Here is an 18,361-nt window from a genome sequence, read left to right as displayed (position 1 = left end):
GAGAGAGAGTGAAAGATTGGGAGAGTGAGAGAGAAAAAACAGATCCTGGCCATTATAAGGCTCCTGGGCTCCTCTCTTACTATTGTTTACAATGGATTTGTGTACATTTCTCCCCTAATGTCAGGTTTTCACATACTACGGTATTGTAGCAGAGAGGGCACTGGAGGATACAAATGCAAGGGTATTATTCTGTTTGGGATACAAAAGCTGTATAACAATAGGGTTTAAATGCTAACACCTTGTAAATATTTACATACCTAGGATAATACTGAAATAAGTCACATTACATGTCGATGTTAGAGGTATGCACATTGTTCCGACCTGGCTCATAGTTCCTAACAACAAAGGGAGACCACGCATGACTTAAATCTAAAAACGAATACATTTATTATACTAAATAATAATAAATACAAAAATGTAACATAAGCTGTGGACGTCTGTAGGATCAGTAGCGTATGCAGTGTGTGGATGAGTGGAGAGGGTGTTGTATGGTGAAACAGACAAAAAACTATAGTCAGGGAAGAGGAAGAGAGAGAGTGTTGGCTGATGTGGCCATCCTTTATAGCCTGCAGGCCAAGCCTACATTTTAAGGTCTGTGACTGTGCTGGTTTTCCTTTTTCTCTGCACCTGCCTGCATCATGTGTACCGATTTCTGTATTTTTCCCCAGCAGCAGTAGGGGCGGTCGCTACATCAACCAGGCAGGCAGCAGAGAAAGGAGAAATGTCCAATGCTGAAATACTGATTTCTGCAGTCAGAGCCAGTACTGTAGAGTAGAACTGTCCAAGGTTCTGAAATATTATCAGCTTAGAACAGAGAGCAGTGGAAAGCAGGAGAAAGATCTGAGAATGGAACTGAAGCACTCAAGGCTGCTGCATTGGGAGATGTTGTGTTAGGAGATGTTTCAGCCCAGTGCTGAAATACTAGCTGCTCAAAGAAAGATGAGTACACACCAGTCTGAAATCCTGAGGTTTGTGATGGTGGGATGTAGTATCCAACGCAGATCGCAGACCAAACCAGACTGATGTGTTGAGTAACATACTCTAATGTGCTCCCTGGATAATAATGGGAATGTAGACTAGGTGTGCACATTATGGAGGACTCTAATATATCAGGCGGAAAACAAGCTGTTGTTATAGCAACACTATGGACTCTTGTGATTTCATATTTGACACTGAATTATATTCAAATATACATTTTTACTGTTGGTTCTCTAACTCAATGTCCTTTGTTTGTCACTCTGAAAACCGCATGATAACTGTTCCTCATTTGTCTTTGTGCTTTATGATTGAGAACATTTAACATTTTTTTTTTTACAATTGTAATGATTATGATCTTGTCTTATGTCTGTGACTCTCCAACTGGCTTGGGAGAGGCGAAGGTCGAGTCATGCATCCTCCAAAACATGACCCGCCAAACCTCGCTTCTTAACACCCGCTCGCTTAACCCAGAAGACAGCTGCACCAATGTTTCGGAGGAAACACCGTTCAACTGACAATCGAAATCAGCCTGCAGGTGCCCGGCCCGCCACAAGGAGTCGCTAGAGAGCGATGAGCCAAGTAAAGCCACCCCCCAGCCCAACCCACCCCTAACCCGGACGACGCTGGGCGAATTATGGGCCGCCCTATGGGACTCCCGGCCACGGCCGGTTGTAACACAGCCTGGGATCAAACMCCAGGTTGCAGTGATGCTSCAAAACTGCGATGCAGTGCCTTAGACCGCTRCACCACTCGGGAGGCACATTTKACATTTTAGTCATTTAGCAGACGCTCTTATCCAGAGCGACTTACAGTTAGTGAGTAACTCCAAAATGCATCAAGAGTGCAAATTACTCAGCCTAAAAGTACAGAAATCAATGTGTCATTCTTATCAATACCAGAACAACTCATTCCTTAGTTAAAAAAGCTCCCCTTCTCCCTCCTCTAACCTGCATGCTCCTGATACTGTATTTCCTTTGAGGAAATGTCAATAGCAAGATTAAAAATGAAGCCATAACACATTCTATATTCATAATTAAGGCATTTCAATTCTGAAAATGTAACCGCAGGGGTTGGAACTGGTTCAGGGAAGCGGTTCAGTGGACAGGGCCGCGTTTCCCAGAGCYCTCGTAGCGTTAAGATCATCATTAGAACCTTCTTACCATGCATCTTTAGTAGCCGAGGTGTTTCCCAAAGACTTCGTTAGTAAGGTAGCTCTTAAAACCTTTGAACCTCTATGAGTGATCCAGACCACTCGTACAGCAGCCAAAGTGCAACGTTAGATACTTTGTTGCCCTTTTTCACAGAAGATCTCTGCTAAATATTTAGGCTATCTGTCTGACTGTGTCTGCTGATAACTTCATAAACAAGTTGACTACAAATACAAAATTGCCAATGTATTTGCAATTGTTACAAACAAKTTGAAGGATAAAATGATGCTTCAAATGAAAACTGAGATGACTGCATTAGAAGATACATAGGCTACATTGGCTTAAAGTTGAAGTCAGAAGTTTACATACACTTAGGTTGGAGTCATTAAAACTAGTTTTTCAACCACTCCACAAATTTCTTGTAAACAAACTATAGTTTTGGCAAGTCAGTTAGGACATCTACTTTGTGCATGACACAAGTCATTTTTCCAACAATTGTTTACAGACAGATTATTTCACTTATAATTCACTGTATCACAATTCCAGTGGGTCAGAAGTTTACATACACTAAGTTGACTGGGCCTTTAAACAGCTTGGAAAATTCCAGAAGAATTATGTCATGGCTTTAGAAGCTTCTGATAGGCTAATTGACATAATTTGAGTCAATTGGGGGTGTACCTGTGGATGTATTTCAAGGCCTACCTTCAAACTCAGTGCCTCTTTGCTTGACATCATGGGAAAATCTAAAGAAATCAGCCAAGACMTCAGAAAAAAATTGTAGACCTCCACAAGTCTGGTTCATTCTTGGGAGCAATTTCCAAATGCCTGAGGGTACCACGTTCATCTGTACAAACAATAGTACGCAAGTATAAACACCATGGGACCACACAGCCGTCATACCGTTCAAAAAGGAGACACGTTCTGTCTCCTAGAGATTAACGTACTTTGGTGCGAAAAGTGCAAGTCAATCCCAGAACAGCAAAGGACCTTGTGAAGATGCTGGAGGAAACAGGTACAAAATTATCTATATCCTCAGTAAAACGAGTCCTATATCGACATAACCTGAAAGGCCGCTCAGCAAGGAAGAAGCCACTGCTCCAAAACCGCCATAAAAAAGCCAGACTACGGTTTGCAACTGCACATGGGGACAAAGATCGTACTTTTTGGAGAAATGTTCTCTTGTCTGATGAAACAAAAATAGAACTGTTTGGCCATCATGACCATATTTGGAGGAAAAAGGGGGAGGCTTGCAAGCTGAAGAACACCATCCCAACCATGAAGCACGGGGGTGGCAGCATCATGTTGTGGGGGTGCTTTGCTGCAGGAGCGACTGGTGCGTTTCACAAAATAGATGGCACCATGAGGAAAGAAAATGATGCGGATATATTGAAGCAACATCTCAAGACATCAGTCAGGAAGTTAAAGCTTGGTGGCAAATGGGTCTTCCAAATTGTCAATGAAATGGCTTAAGGTCAACAAAGAAGGTATTGGAGTGGCCATCACAAGCCCTGACCTCAATCCTATAGAAAATGTGTGGGCAGAACTGAAAAAGCCTACAAACCTGACTCAGTTACACCAGCTCTGTCAGGAGGAATGGGCAAAAATTCACCCAACTTATTGTGGGAAGCCTGTGGAAGGCTACCCGAAACGTTTGACCCAAGTTAAACAATTTAAAGGCAATGCTACCAAATACTAATTGAGTGTATGTAAACTTCTGACCCACTGGGAATGTGATGAAAGAAATAAAAGCTGAAATAAATCATTCTCTCTACTATTATTCTGACATTTCACATCCTTAAAATAAAGTGGTGATCCTAACTGACATAAAACAGGGAATTTTTACTAGGATTAAATGTCAGGAATTGTGAAAAACTGAGTTTAAATGTATTTGGCTAAGGTGTATGTAAACTTCCGACTTCAACTGTATATCATTMATCATATTGAAATCAGGCTGCTATGTGTAATTTCTGGCTCAATGTGTTTCATGATGTGTGACAACATGTGCGCAATGATGTGCCCAATCTGTGATTCAGTGCATTATTATTGAGTAAACATAAAATGCCGCCTCAATAGCCCATATACAGCCATAGGTGGTAATATCTCTCTAGGAGCTGATCCATTGTCAGTATTGCTGAATAATAATATTATAAGGTAAGATTTGGATGGGGAAAGCTGATCTGAGAGCAGCACTGCTTTTCTTTAGACCCCATTAGTATCAACACATGGTCTAATGACACGGTCTCTCTATACGTGCTTGTTTGGAAAACACTCTTAAAAATKTGCCTTGTATATAACGATGCATCTGGTAAGAATCATCATAAAGTTAGCATGCATTCGGAAAGTATTGAGACGCTTTGACTTTTTTCACATTTTGTTACGTTAAATCCTTATTCTAAAATGTATACAATACATTTCTTTCCTCATCAATCAACACACAATACCCCATAATGACAAAGCAAAAACAGAAATACCTTATTTACATCAGATCCTTTCCTATGAGACTCTATATTGAGCTCAGGTGCATCCTGTTTCCATCGATCATCCTTTGATTGGCTGTCCACCTGTCGTCAATTCAATTGATTGGACATTATTTGGAAAGGCACACACCTGTTTATATAAGGTCGCACAGTTGACAGTGCATGTCAGAGCAAAAACCAGCATTGAAGGTCACCAAGAACAGAGTGGCCTCCATCATTTTTAAATGGAAGAAGTTTGGAACCACCAAGACTCTTCCTAGAGCTGGCCGCCTGGCCAAACTGAGCAATCGGGGGAGARGAGCCTTGGTCAGGGAGGTGACCAAGAACACAATGGTCACTCTGACAGAGCTTCAGAGTCCCTCTGTGGAGATGGGAAACCTTCCAAAAGTACAACCATCTCTGCAGTACTCCACCAATCAGGCCGTTATGGTAGAGTGGCCAGATGGAAGCCACTAGTCAGTAAAAGGCACATGACAGCCTGCTGGAGTTTGCCAAAAGGCACCTAAAGGACTCTCAGACCAAGATTCTCTGGTCTGATGAAACCCAGATTGAACTATTTGGCCTGAATGCCAAAAGTCGTGTCTGGAGGAAAACTGGCACTATCCCTACGGTGAAGCATGGTGGTGGCAGCATCATGCTGTGGGGATGTTTTTCAGCGGCAGGGACTGGGAGACTAGTCAAGACTGAGGGAAAGTAGAGAGAGATCCTTGATGAAAACTTGCTCCAGAGAGCTCAGGACCTCAGACTGGGGCGAAGGTTCACCATCCAACAGGACAACGATCCTAAGCACACAGCCAAGACAATGCAGGAGATGCTTCGGGACTGTACATCGCAATTGGGAAACGAGTCCAAAACCATACCTGGAAAATAAGGGAATTTTTGAGGAACAACAACAGAACCAAGAACTAAAGTGATCTCTACTGTTCTGGAACATAATTGTTATTTTAAAAGCATGGGAACCAGTTAATACATATTTTTTAACTTCTGACATTTTTCCAGTCCTACAGAAAAATGGCAACAAAGCACCTATGGAAAGCCCTCCAATGTCTGTCTGCCAGCTGAAAATCTTTGCCAGTGTTTGTAGGTGTTTAGGCTACCTGCCCTCGAAGCATAGCCTACTGTACTGACATTACATCAGGCCTTTACTAGCATGATTCAGAAGATAGGGAGAGAGATTTTTGTTAATTAGAGAATAATAGTTTATTAACTACAAAAAGATAAGTTTTTAAGTCTGTTGTTGCTCTGCACACACAAGCTTGTTGGCTAGCTCTGGTCCAGCGTAAAGCCAACTGTGGCAAGTTCAAAGACATTCAAAGATCCTGTATAGAAGCTGCTCCTCTGCAGGTATAATTATGTGGGCCTAATTCAAATAATGCATGTCATAACATGATGTCCACAATCATCCAAGCCGCCTACCTTCACCCTCTCTTGCTCTCTGCCCACCCATGTTGTATTTGTCTTCGTATTTATTATGGATCCCCATTAGTTCCTGCCAAGGCAGCAGCTACTACTCTTCCACATTAAGGCACTTACAGTACATTACACATAAAATAAAACAGTACATCACATAACATTATTACAACACTACATATCATGGGACATGCATTATCATGCTGAAACATGAGTGATGGCTGCGGATGAATGGCACGAAAATGGCCTCAGGATCTTGTCACAGTATCTCTGCACATTCAAATTGCCATCCATAGCTTATGCCTGCCTATACTATAACCCTACTGTCACCATGGGGCACTCTGTTCACAATGTTGACATCAATATCTGCCCGGAGTACAGTTGAAACCGGGATTCATCCGTGAATGTTTATTATTTCTTTTATTTAACCTTTATTTAACTAGGCAAGACAGTTAAGAACAAATTCTTATTTATAATGACAGCCTATCCTGGCCAAACCCTAACTCGGACGACGCTGGGCCAATTGTGAGCCTCCCTATGGGACTTCCAATCACGGCCGGTTGTGATACAGCCTGGAATCGAACCAGGGTCTGTAGTGACACCTCTAACACTGAGATGCAGTGYCTTAGAYCGCTGCACCACTCGTGAAGAGCACACTTCTCCAGCGTGCCTGTGGCCATCAAAGGTGAGCATTTTCCAACTATCGATTACGACGCCAAACTGCAGTCAGGTCAAGACCCTGGTGAGGAAAACGAGCACGCAGATATGCTTCCCTGAGACGGTTTCTGACAGTTTGTGCAGAAATTSTTCGGTAGTGCAAACCCACAGTGTCATCGGCCGGATGTGGAGGTCCTGGGCTGGCGTGGATTAGTATTACATACATAGTATGCGGTTGTGCGGCCGGTTGGACGTACTGCCAAATTCTCTTATGGTAGAGAAAATAACATTTAATTCTCTAGCAACAGCTCTGATGGACATTCCTGCAGTCAGCATGCCAATTGCACGCTCCCTCAAAACACGAGACATCTGCACATTTKAGAGTTGTCACATACTGATCTGTTTCACCTGTCCTTGTGCTTGTCTCCACCCACTCCAGGTGTCAACCATCTTCCCCATTATCCCCTGGGTATTTATACCTGTGTTTTGTCTGTCTGTGCCAGTTCATCTTGTKTTGTCAAGTCAACCAGTGTGTTACTCTGTGCTCYTGCTTTTTCCTCTTCTCTGTSTTTTGCTAGTCCTCCTGGTTTTTGACCCTTGCCTCCCTTGACTCTGAACCTGCCTGCCCTGACCTCAAGCCTGCCTGCCACTCTGTACCTCCTGGACTCTGACCTTGATATGATCTTTTGCCTGTCCACGACCATTCTCTTGCCTGMCCCTTGGATACTAATAAATATCAGCGACTCGAACCATCTGCCTCCCGTGTCTGCATCTGGTCTCGTTCTGTGCCCTTATAAGAGTGGCCTTTTATTGTCCCCAGCACAAGGTGCACCCGGGTRATGATCATGCTGTTTGATCAGCTTCTTGATATGACACACCTGTCAGGTGGATGGATTATCTTGGCAAAGGAGAAATGCTCACTAACGGATGTAAACAAATTTGTGCATAACATTTGAGARAAATAAGCTTTTTGTGTGTATGGAACATTTCTGGGATCTTTTACTTCAGCTCATGAAACATGTATGTTGTTGTGGCACAATATCGTAGCCTACTATCATACTATTCCATGTGGTCAGCAGCACAGCACAATCACAATATTTTCCTCCCATTCCACTACATGCTTGAATGTGCCTGGACACATGGTGACCATTTGGGGCCTCTGGCGGAGTGGGCAGGCTTGGTTTTRTTCAGGGGGAGAGCAGGGGCACTCAGGGAGAACAGATGCCCCAGCTGTAGAGTCACCATCTGCTGTGAATGCACAATGCTCTATGAGTCAGCGCTTTTCACCAATGAGGTCATCCCACAGTCCATGCACACAGAGAGAGCCTTACAAAAACACAAACAACAAGACCAGGCTCACCTTTTACAAATGAAAAGCCCACCCACCCATACAGTACAATACACCACCTCGTTTTAACCTTCATCTCATACTCTGACTGAGAACTCTGACTGAGCGTGCCATTTTTAAAACACACTGTACAGTACCTCAGGTACCTCTAAAGCTTCAGTTGATCTAAAGCTAGACCTGTATCATCTATCTCTAGAGTAAATATAGTTGGGCACTCAAAAAGGATTTGTTTGCCGTCACAGAATCGTCCAAGGACACAGAGCTCCAAATTGGACCGACCCAATGTTCTCCATGTTTCGTGTCAGGTTGGGCCCCCCTGAGAGAGACACACAGGTCCTATAGAGAATAAGGACTTGACTTGGAGAAGTTGAGAGCCAATTGAAGTCTTGAAGTTTCAAGGAAGAGCTAACAAGAGCGGGAGAGAGGGACCACACAGACAGACGGCAGGCAGAGCCAGTGATGGGGAAGAAGAGATAAACAGCGTTTAGCCACAGCAGGCTGCCTRTGCTCATTGATTTGTACAGCGGGGCCCGGCCCGGGCTGGAAGTGAAGATGGAGTAGAGAGATCAATGAGATGGAGAGGACAGGAGTGGCTGGTTTGTGCCGCTCTCTCTTTCTCTTTCTGTTTCTCTCTGTCTGTTTCTCTCTGTCTCTCTCACTCACCCACACTGTGTTAATGAGCCTGTGCCTGACTGCTGAACGCAGCCATTTAGCACTGTGCAATTAATCAGACTTTTTCCTGCAGAGAGGAAGCCAGTGAGACTTCCAGCAGGGGAGCACTGTGATTTTACTCCATACATGCAATTTCCACCTCAAACCCTACCTTCCCCTACTGTCAGGGTTAACATGGGGACCAGAGAAAAGCTGTAATTTTGTCTGTACTATTGTAGTCTTTGTTTAAGATGATTTCATAAGATTATTCCAAAGCAAGGCAACAAAAAGTTTACTACAAAGACCTATATCCTACAAGAAATAGGTCAGTCAGTAAATATKACAGTATTTACACAGTATGTTAGTCACATAAAATGACTACTAAAAAGTAGACCCTCTCACAGCAGTGTGTGTGTTTGTGGATATTATATGAAAAGGGTTTTTGATTTCTCATATAAAAAATGTATCCGCTTTAGGGCATATTCAACAATATATTATTCAAAACACAAACACTAACAGGTTCTAGCTCTGAGTCAAAGGCACAAATCAATTCCATTCAAACACACTACTTAATTGATAATTTTGAGGTGCAGGGTATAAAAACTAAACCCCATTTCTGTAAACAAGAACTAGTGGTGAAGGACTCAAAACACTCTTCAAGGTCTCAATAGCAAAATCAATGGGATTTAGATTCAACACAACAATGGATATGGAATTTTCTAGGCATTTCCAGCATGATGGTGAGGTGGAATCAATGTGATACAGAGGTTAAAAGAGGAGAATATGACTGCYGGTGTGAGAGACACTCACTAAGAGGCCAAATCACATTTGAAATGGAATGCTCCATGGACATGGAAGGCAGGGTCGGAACCTCTGGGTGTTTATTTTCCTCCACACTCAGTCTCACAATCCCAGTGAAAATGTAGGCGGGAGATTGCTATTTTATTGTACCTTGCCATAGTAACAAATCTCCCTATTACAACCCAGTGTCTCGGAGCCTAAGCAGAGCTTACAGCCATGATGGGGTTAACCTCACTGGGATCCAGGAGAGTGGATTTGCATCCTTTACTATTTCCATTTTCATGCCTTTAGTTGTTATTTCAAGCTTGAGAGAGGAAGGGACTAGACTCACTAGAGTTATGTATATTTTTCTTCCTTTGATTTCTTGGTTCCTTTTGTTTGAGTGTCTCTGTTCAGGTGTGTTTGATGGCTTTGTCATCAGTGATGGAGAAATCATCCCACTGAAATTTGAGAGCCTCCCCAACTTCCAAAAGCTTCCTCTTGTTTTTGTAACAGRAAGTCCATATCAATGTTACCCAATAGTAAAGTGCCATTTAAAATGTCATTTTTAAAAGGTGGAATTTAGATGAGTAGTGATCACTGTCGAGCCTAAACATCCATGTGGGGAACAGAACAGCGAAGGGTTGGTAAGAACAGGAGGAGCAGGAGGGCTCTCTAGCCTTTCTTGCCTCAGAGCAAACACAAGCTGTGTGTAAGGCATACACAGCACAGCATGTGGGGTAAGAATCCAAACGACAGTGGCTCAAGTGCCAATGTTGCTGTCAGCCAAAGGCCCATTGGACCGAAAATCMATTTCCTATGACACAAACACTGCAGCGAGTTGATGGGGCTCTCCACTCCTGTCATCCGTTGGGCGGGTTGGAGTTATGCTTTTTTCTTTACTGCTTTCTTGTCATGCTGTGGAAATGGGGAGTGTGTTACAGATGGTAGCGATCTAGCCCAGACACAGCAGGGGGAAGGGCCTCCATAAGTCAAGTAAAGCTGTAAGGGGAGAATCAGGAGGCACATGGAGGAAGGTTGATTGTGCCCGAGAGAGACAATAAACCCCGTAATCACCTTTCCTCCAGCATAGCAGCCAACCAATTATCAGCTGGTACGGCCTGCCGCAGATACACAGACACTAAGAAACACTATCCATGTTTATGTTTCTGACAGGCGGACCCCAATTTCAAAGCAATTGGCAGTTTATTAATATGGTTTAGGAAGGGATAGACCATAAAGAAAGGATGTTAGCTACTACCATCTCAGTTAGGGTTGTGTTCTGTGGTGGTGAAGAGGGGAGATTTTTTTTTTTAAATACCGTTTTAAAATAAACCTATTCAATTATTTGAGAAAATATGTTAGAAGTGAGCAATCTTTTTTTCTAGTTGAAAGTTGAACAAAATGTTTTGATGAGAACCATTGACAATCCTGTCAACGTGGGTGATGGATAAAGCACCCACCATACTRGAGTTAATGCAAGCCAGCAAGGAAACCTCTTGAACGCACTGTAAAAGCTGGCTCAATGTAGGCTTAAAAGCACTTTGAATGCACTCTATATAAACCAGTAAACGATCCCAATACAATGAATAGCCCTCCCCATCGCTATAAATCTAAAGTGGTACAGAATATGGTCTAWTCTTTGAGAAAATACCTTATGTTTTGATAAAGCTCAATGGTATTGGTGTTAGGAATCTCCCATGAGCCACAGAGGATAAAGACTACAACTAAGATCTCCTATAGCCAGATGAAGAAGTGGGAAATGGTTTAYACTTTAGTTTTACACTATAGTGAATGGTAAATAGTGGTTAGAGCATTGGACTAGTAACCGAAAGGTTGCTGGATTGAATCCCCGAGCTGACAAGATAAAAATCTGTTGTTCTGTCCCTGAACAAGGCAGTTAACCCACTGTTCCCTGGGCGCTAAAGACGTGGATGTCGATTAAGACAGCTCCCCACACCTCTCTGATTCAGAGGGGATGGGTTAAATGCGGAAGACACATTTCAGTTGAAGGCATTCAGTTGTACAACTGACTAGATATCCCCCTTTCCCCTACCCTAAATGATACACAGGAGACAAATGCTGTGTAATTGTTAGCCTCAGCCTTTTTTCCTACCACCAGTATCTAATTACAGCAACAACATGGTACTGTAAACAGAATACCTGTTCCTGTACAGTATGTCTCTCTCTACAGCCAGCTTTACAGTACAGTATGTCTCTCTTCTACAGCCAGCTTTACAGTACAGTATGTCTCTCTCTTATAGCCAGCTTTACAGTACAGTATGTCTCTCTCTACAGCCAGCTCTACAGTACAGTATATCTCTCTCTACAGCCAGCTTTAGTACAGTATGTTCTCTCTACAGCCAGCTTTACAGTACAGTTGTCTCTCTCTACAGCCAGCTTTACAGTACAGTATGTCTCTCTCTACAGCCAGCTTTACAGTACAGTATGTTTCTCCCTCTACAGCCAGCTTTACAGTACAGTAGCCTGGTCCAGGACCAGGAATATCCCACTCTGACAGATTGGAGTGTCATTAGTGTTCTGTCTTAAGGCTGAACTCTCCAGATGTTGACCTTCACAGAGCAGGATGGAGACCTCTGCTAGCTCCCTCCATCAGCCCGTGGCTGCTGCTGGGGTACAGTGGAGAGGGAAAGGGGGGGGGGGGGCATGAAGGACGTGTAAAAGTCACATTGTGTTGTGGCTCCTTTATATAATCCAATTACAGTCTAAATTATATTCAGAGGATTACACTACAGCACAGCAACAGTCACACAGACAGAAACATCACCTGCCTTGGACTCATTTACTGAARCAGCCAGCGGCCTGTTTAATGTGGAAGCCAAGGAAAAGCCTCCAGACACTAAAGCACTTTAGGCATCATTACAGGCCCAGATTTAAAGCTTTTAGATCACTCTTAAAATGAGGACTGGGGATCAGAGGATTTCCACACTGAGGGTAAATAATTATATACTTCATGGCTTAATGTGAGGTGACATGGGTGGAGGAGAAAGGAGCTATAGCTTTACAAGCCAGGCTATGGCTTTACCAGAGAGCCTCTATGTACAGTATAGTACAGTATCTCATGTGTGTTGCCAATGCAATGAAGTTTGTCAGACTGTTAGCCAGGCTGTTTCTTACCCCTCTCAGTGTCGTAGAGGTAKACAAACTTCTCCCACTTGTAGTGGGCCAGCAGGCTGAGGACAGCTCCCCGTAGAGGAGGCCTCATCTGGATGACAAACTGCACGTCGGCATCGGCGGGGAAGCTGGGTGTGATGAAGGAGGTGTGCAGAGCCCCACAGAACGAGGTTAGCGTGTTCATGGACTTCTGGTCGTAGAAGCCGAAGATGGCGTACACTCCTCTGGAGAACTGGGAGCAGACTGGACAAACAGACAGACAAACAGACAGAACAGTCAGTTCTGGGTCGGAACATAGTCAGTCTAGAAATACAAACAGTCTGTTTGAGTAAGTTCAGGTGAGGTCCAGAACTCAGAACACAGTCAACCATAACAGGTTGGTTAGGATTAGGACACAGTCAATCAAGCCTCCAGGCAGACCACAAGCAGTCAAATAAGGTCATCTCTTCCCACATTCAGACATCCAGGTGAGGGCCAGAACACAGTCAACTACACACACAGTCCAATAAGGCCATATCTCTCCCTGCAGTCATAGAACATAACACATAGCCTGACATTTATTTATTWATTAATTTATTGACTGAGAACACATTCTMATTTACAGCAATGACCTGGGGAATAGTTACAGGGGAGAGGAGKGGGGATGAATGAGCCAATTAGAAGCTGGGGATGATTAGGTGGCCATGATGCTATGTGGGTTGGAAATKTGGGATTTTTAGTGACCAGAGYCAGGACACCTGTTTAACGTCCCATCCRAAAGAAGGCACTCTACACAGGGTATTGTCCCCAATCACTGCCCTGAGGCATGGGGATATATTTTTTGGGACCAGAGGAAAGAGTGCCTCCTCCAACATGATCAGATCTCAAAATAATAGCTACCAAGCAGAGAGAGAGAGAATGGATTAATCAGAATATTGTAGGATGTAGATGTGATGGTRGAGTAATAGAGAATTCAAGGGAGTTCATGTGTAGAAAATGAACTATTACTTGTAAGGTTGTGAAGGGAATTTAAACAGGCATTAATCTATATAAATAGGGAAATAAATGGTGACTATTTGAATAAATGACAGGCGTGTGGGATGTGCGTTCCCATGGCAGTGCTCTCTGCCTCTGTGCCCTTCACTTCTCCTTGGACTCAATGTATCTGCTTGGTTAATCAACTAGAACTAATGGGGGAAATCAGTGCACTGGCCACTGCTCTTAATGGACAAATACCTCCTACCACCATGCAGGATGCAGGCAGGCGTTGTTGCAGCATGGGCAGTGCTCGCTGGTCGCTGCAGTATAAATTGATTTATAAGAAGCTGCTATATTGGGCCATCTGTGGGGCTGATGAAAATTAGCTCCGGCTATAAACACTATGTACAATGCACCGGGTACTTGGTCTAACAAGGTGTAAATATTAGATTTTTACACAACAAAAAGGTGAACAAACCTCTCTTGTGAATGTACAAACGTTTTTAAACAAGCTCCTATGTCCCTCCTTATCTCTGTCTCCTATAAATGTTTTAAGTGGAATGGACGTTTGTGAACCCTGAATAACTACTCTACTGATAACTCCACTGTCCCACAGCATCTGGCTGATTCCTCAAGCCCTTTGCCCTCCGTCCACTGTGCTCCTCCTCTCCTCTMTYCACCTGACTGACTTCTTTATTAGAAAAYGAAAATGTTGCTGAAAATGTTCGTTTTTTTTCACAGGGTGGTCTGCTCTTGTTTTCAGCATGCAAAATTAGAAAATGAAAGAAATAACCATTGAAAAGGAATGCAGTGCTAGAGCTTATAGAATAAATAGGGGCCTAACCCTCAAAATAAATCTCTTGGAAACCTTGAAACACCACAGCATTGTTGCTGCATAAAACTAGAAAGACTGACCTTTGGAGTGGATTGGTAAAAAGAGAACAGTCCGGAGACACACCTGACTCATTTCGCGCTTCTGTGATCTTCCAGTATTATTTTCAAGTTCAATGCTGCATGTTACACAACACTGGTTTAAAGGCATCTCAGCATCATTCTTCCATCAAGCCAACCATTCACTACACATTTCTCTACCCATCTATCATGCTTCAATTCAACCACTTATCCATCCATCAATGAATCATCCCTCCCTCCATCCATCCGTTCATGGCCTTCTCCTTTGGTCTGGGCACACATCAGATGAATGTGTGTTTGTTCTGGGGCCAGGGGCAACACCAGCATAATGACTCTACTACAGCAGGTGTCTGTCTGTGTGAAGGTAAAGCATTCCATCTGCTTGGAATAACTAGCGACAGATGAGGCTGAAACCACTGCACGTGGCAGGAATCGACATGAGGCTGTTGTGGCATTGTTTCATAGTCTAATCATATAATTTTTTCCTGCAGACTTGAAGTACCTTTTTTAATTGAATGTGTTCTCCTCCCTCTCCCTTTGAAGAGGCTTAAGAAATAGGCATATGAGAAAATGCCAGAGTAGATTCCCATGCACTGCTAGTCCTCATATACAGTACCACAGCCTCTCTCAAAGCCAGCCCATGGCCTAAACAATAACAACCACACACTCCTTAGCTTACAAACCTGACATACCACAGACCTGATATATCGACTAATACACACATGCAACTGAGACACATTTATTTTTAAAGACAACCAATTCCAAGTCTATGGATTTTAACTCAAGACAAAGGCTGTTTTCTCCACTACATACCAMGGGAGCCAGGCTCTGGTGATAAAAAATAGAATCCCTTCCAAGCCTTGGTTTTCAATGCACGGAAAATATTGGATTTGTAATTTTCCACGACAAAGGGAAGGCTTTAACTCATGCTATCAATACATACTGTAGCATGGAACAGCCACATCATAATAATGCAGTGCTAGCATGTTTGCTGCACAAAATGGTAATAGCTCCTGTTTCGTCAAGGTTAAATATAGCCCCAATTCTCCTTCTGCATTAATGAGATCATACATCTGGCTCTGGGAGTGGATTAGCTGCTGGTATAACAGCATCATCTGGGCTCCGGGAGTGGACTAACTGCTGGTATAACAGCATCATCTGGGCTCCGGGAGTGGAGTAACTGCTGGTATAACAGCATCATCTGGGCTCCGGGAGTGGATTAGCTGCTGGTATAACAGCATCATCTGGGCTCCGGGAGTGGACTAACTGCTGGTATAACATCATTCCTGTGATCATGGCCTGGTCTGGCAATGGGGACGCACAACATTTTCTTTATTACAGGAGTGAATCAAAGCCCCGGGTGACAGGCCCTGTTCTACTGTTCTAGGGTAATTCACAGCTCTGTTCTATATGCTCACTAGCCTGGTTGCCATCTCTGTTCAGCTATTACATTCCACTCTTTGCCACTCCTGTCATTAGACAAAGACACTGGCCTTTCGGCAGTATTCAAATATGACTATTCTATCATTAATGAGCTCAAGGAGATGAGAGGATTTGATCCTGATTCGATAACCCTCAATTCAACGTCTATTCCACGTTGATTCAATCACAATTTCATACAAATTAGACTGATAGGAAAACGTTCTAACTTAATTCATACATTTGATTGGAAACATTCTAACATTGGGCATTCTTTGACGTAATACATTTCATTGTAAAAACGTGGGGAGTACAGAAAATTCCCCTTTATTGCATTTTTACCACCAGCCAATGTGAGCACAACATTGTGAACGCTGTAGCCTATGTTATATCCATCAAGCAAGAGCAAGGCAAGGTGCCTCTTTCCTCGAATATWTCAATTTTTTTATTGATCAAGTGACCTATCTATATTGCTACTTCTGGGACACGCATTGGGCTAGGATATTGGTTCAAGAGCTATAAAGGATTGAACGTAATTTGTAATAAGGGTTACATGGAGAAAATAGGACCTCTCTGAAATGAAAATGAATGGCCCTCTCTTCAGCCAAATATATTTTACTTAAACCCTCCCTGAATGCTTGAAAGAAAACAAGTGACCCTCCCCTACACCCCAAATAAGAATTAAAACAAAGTGGATAACACAGAACACCGTTTACCCTCACTTCTTGGACAGACCAGGCCTTATTTATGCAGTTTTAGAAACTCTTCTTCATCCTGTCAGCATTACATGGAAATGTAGGAATTTCGATAGCGCACAGGGCTGTGGGCCAGAGGGTTGTGCAGGTTCACAGACCACCACAGACAAGAGTAGGGGTGGAAAGATCTCCTTTACAGTAAAAGCATTGCATGAATCTATCATCGTAWTTACAGGTCCGACAAAAAAAATGCCTTTTAGAAATATTGAAGGCAATTCTACTTATTTTTACATACTAGCAGAATCTTTTTTAATACCACACAAATTACCGGAATTACAGGCTAAGAATGGAAAGAGAGATAGGCCTGTGTTCATAGTACCATATTTGTCCAATGACAAATAAGTGTATCTTGTTTGCAATGAAACTGCCCCTGTTTTGAAATAATTAAATGTGAGACGTCATTAGGAATCTGAGCATGGTATTTTTAAAAGTTAGGCCTACCTTCCATCCCAGACAGTAGGTCTACTTTCCATCCCAGACAGTAGACCTACCTTCCATCCCAGACAGTAGGCCTACCTTCCATCCCAGACAGTAGACCTACTTTCCATCCCAGACAGTAGGCCTACCTTCCATCCCGGACAGTAGGCCTACCTTCCATCCCAGACAGTAGGCCTACCTTCCATCCCAGACAGTAGACGCTACCTTCCATCCAGACAGTAGGCCTACTTCCATCCCAGACAGTAGTCTACCTTTCATCCCGGACAGTAGGCCTACCTTCCATCCCAGACAGTAGGCCTACCTTCCATCCCAGACAGTAGGCCTACCTTCCATCCCAGACAGTAGGCCTACCAATGCAGAGAAATGAAAGCTTTAACTGCTGGCTACTCTTCTTCCGTGGCTTCACCCAACAAGAGAAGGTCACACAGAAGTGTTTCCCTAAAAGCTGTCTGGGTTTAAACATATTCTATTGTACAGAAAAGCTTAATCAATTGATAGTGACAGAATTTGATTACTCCCCAAGCAAAGTATTTTTTTTGTCTCCTGGCTATAGAAAGTCGTAGCTCAGCCTCAATGTCAAAGAAACAAAACAATGATATCCCCATATGCATCAGAGTCACGTCTTTTCTGGGTATTTTACAGCTTGTTTCTAGCATAAAGCATCGCGGACCAAAGCACTGTTATAGATCACTTTATATAATCGGATATTTTTTATTTTCTTCAAAATCTTGAGCTAACAATGGGTAGGCCTGTGCTTTTTGCCATTTTCTTAAGTAAAAGGTAGGCCTATGGCATTCCCTCTCATACCCCCTCAATTCGAGTTCTGGTTTTAACTTAACAGCCCTTCACTGACACGGAGGTAGGCTATTTAAAGAGTGCATGGTGGGTGGAGGAATTGGCCAACTAATCTATGTATAAGTGCCTTCAGAAGGTATTCATACCCTTTGACTTATTCCACATTGTGTTGTGTTACGGCCTGAATTCAAAATAGATTAAGTAGATGTTTTCCTATCTACACACAATACCTCATAATGACAAAGAGAAAACATGTTTAGATAAATGTTTGTAAATGTATTGAAARTTAAATGAATACATATCTAATTTACATAAGTATTCACACCCCTGAGTGAAATCACCTTTGGCAGCGATTACAGCTTTGAGTCTTTCTGGGTAATATTTTGCCAGTGCTTATAGCTCCATTTCATTCTTATTCTGAAAATCTCCCCAGTCCTAAACGATTACAAGYATACCCATAACATTTTAGTAATTTAGCAGACACTCTTATCCATACTTTTC

The 18,361-nt window shown here is 42.9% G+C and overlaps 1 pseudogene; it reads right to left on the bottom strand.

The window, feature by feature from the left end:
• LOC111950536 (glutamate receptor 3-like) overlaps positions 1–18,361 on the bottom strand; it is a 98,871-nt pseudogene that overhangs the window by 49,786 nt on the left and 30,724 nt on the right.

The sequence above is a fragment of the Salvelinus sp. IW2-2015 genome, linkage group LG23 (genome assembly GCF_002910315.2).
Source record: "Salvelinus sp. IW2-2015 linkage group LG23, ASM291031v2, whole genome shotgun sequence".
NCBI lineage: Eukaryota > Metazoa > Chordata > Actinopteri > Salmoniformes > Salmonidae > Salvelinus > Salvelinus sp. IW2-2015.
The sequence above is the reverse complement of the archived record's forward strand: the minus strand, read 5'-3'. Positions and strand labels throughout refer to the sequence as shown.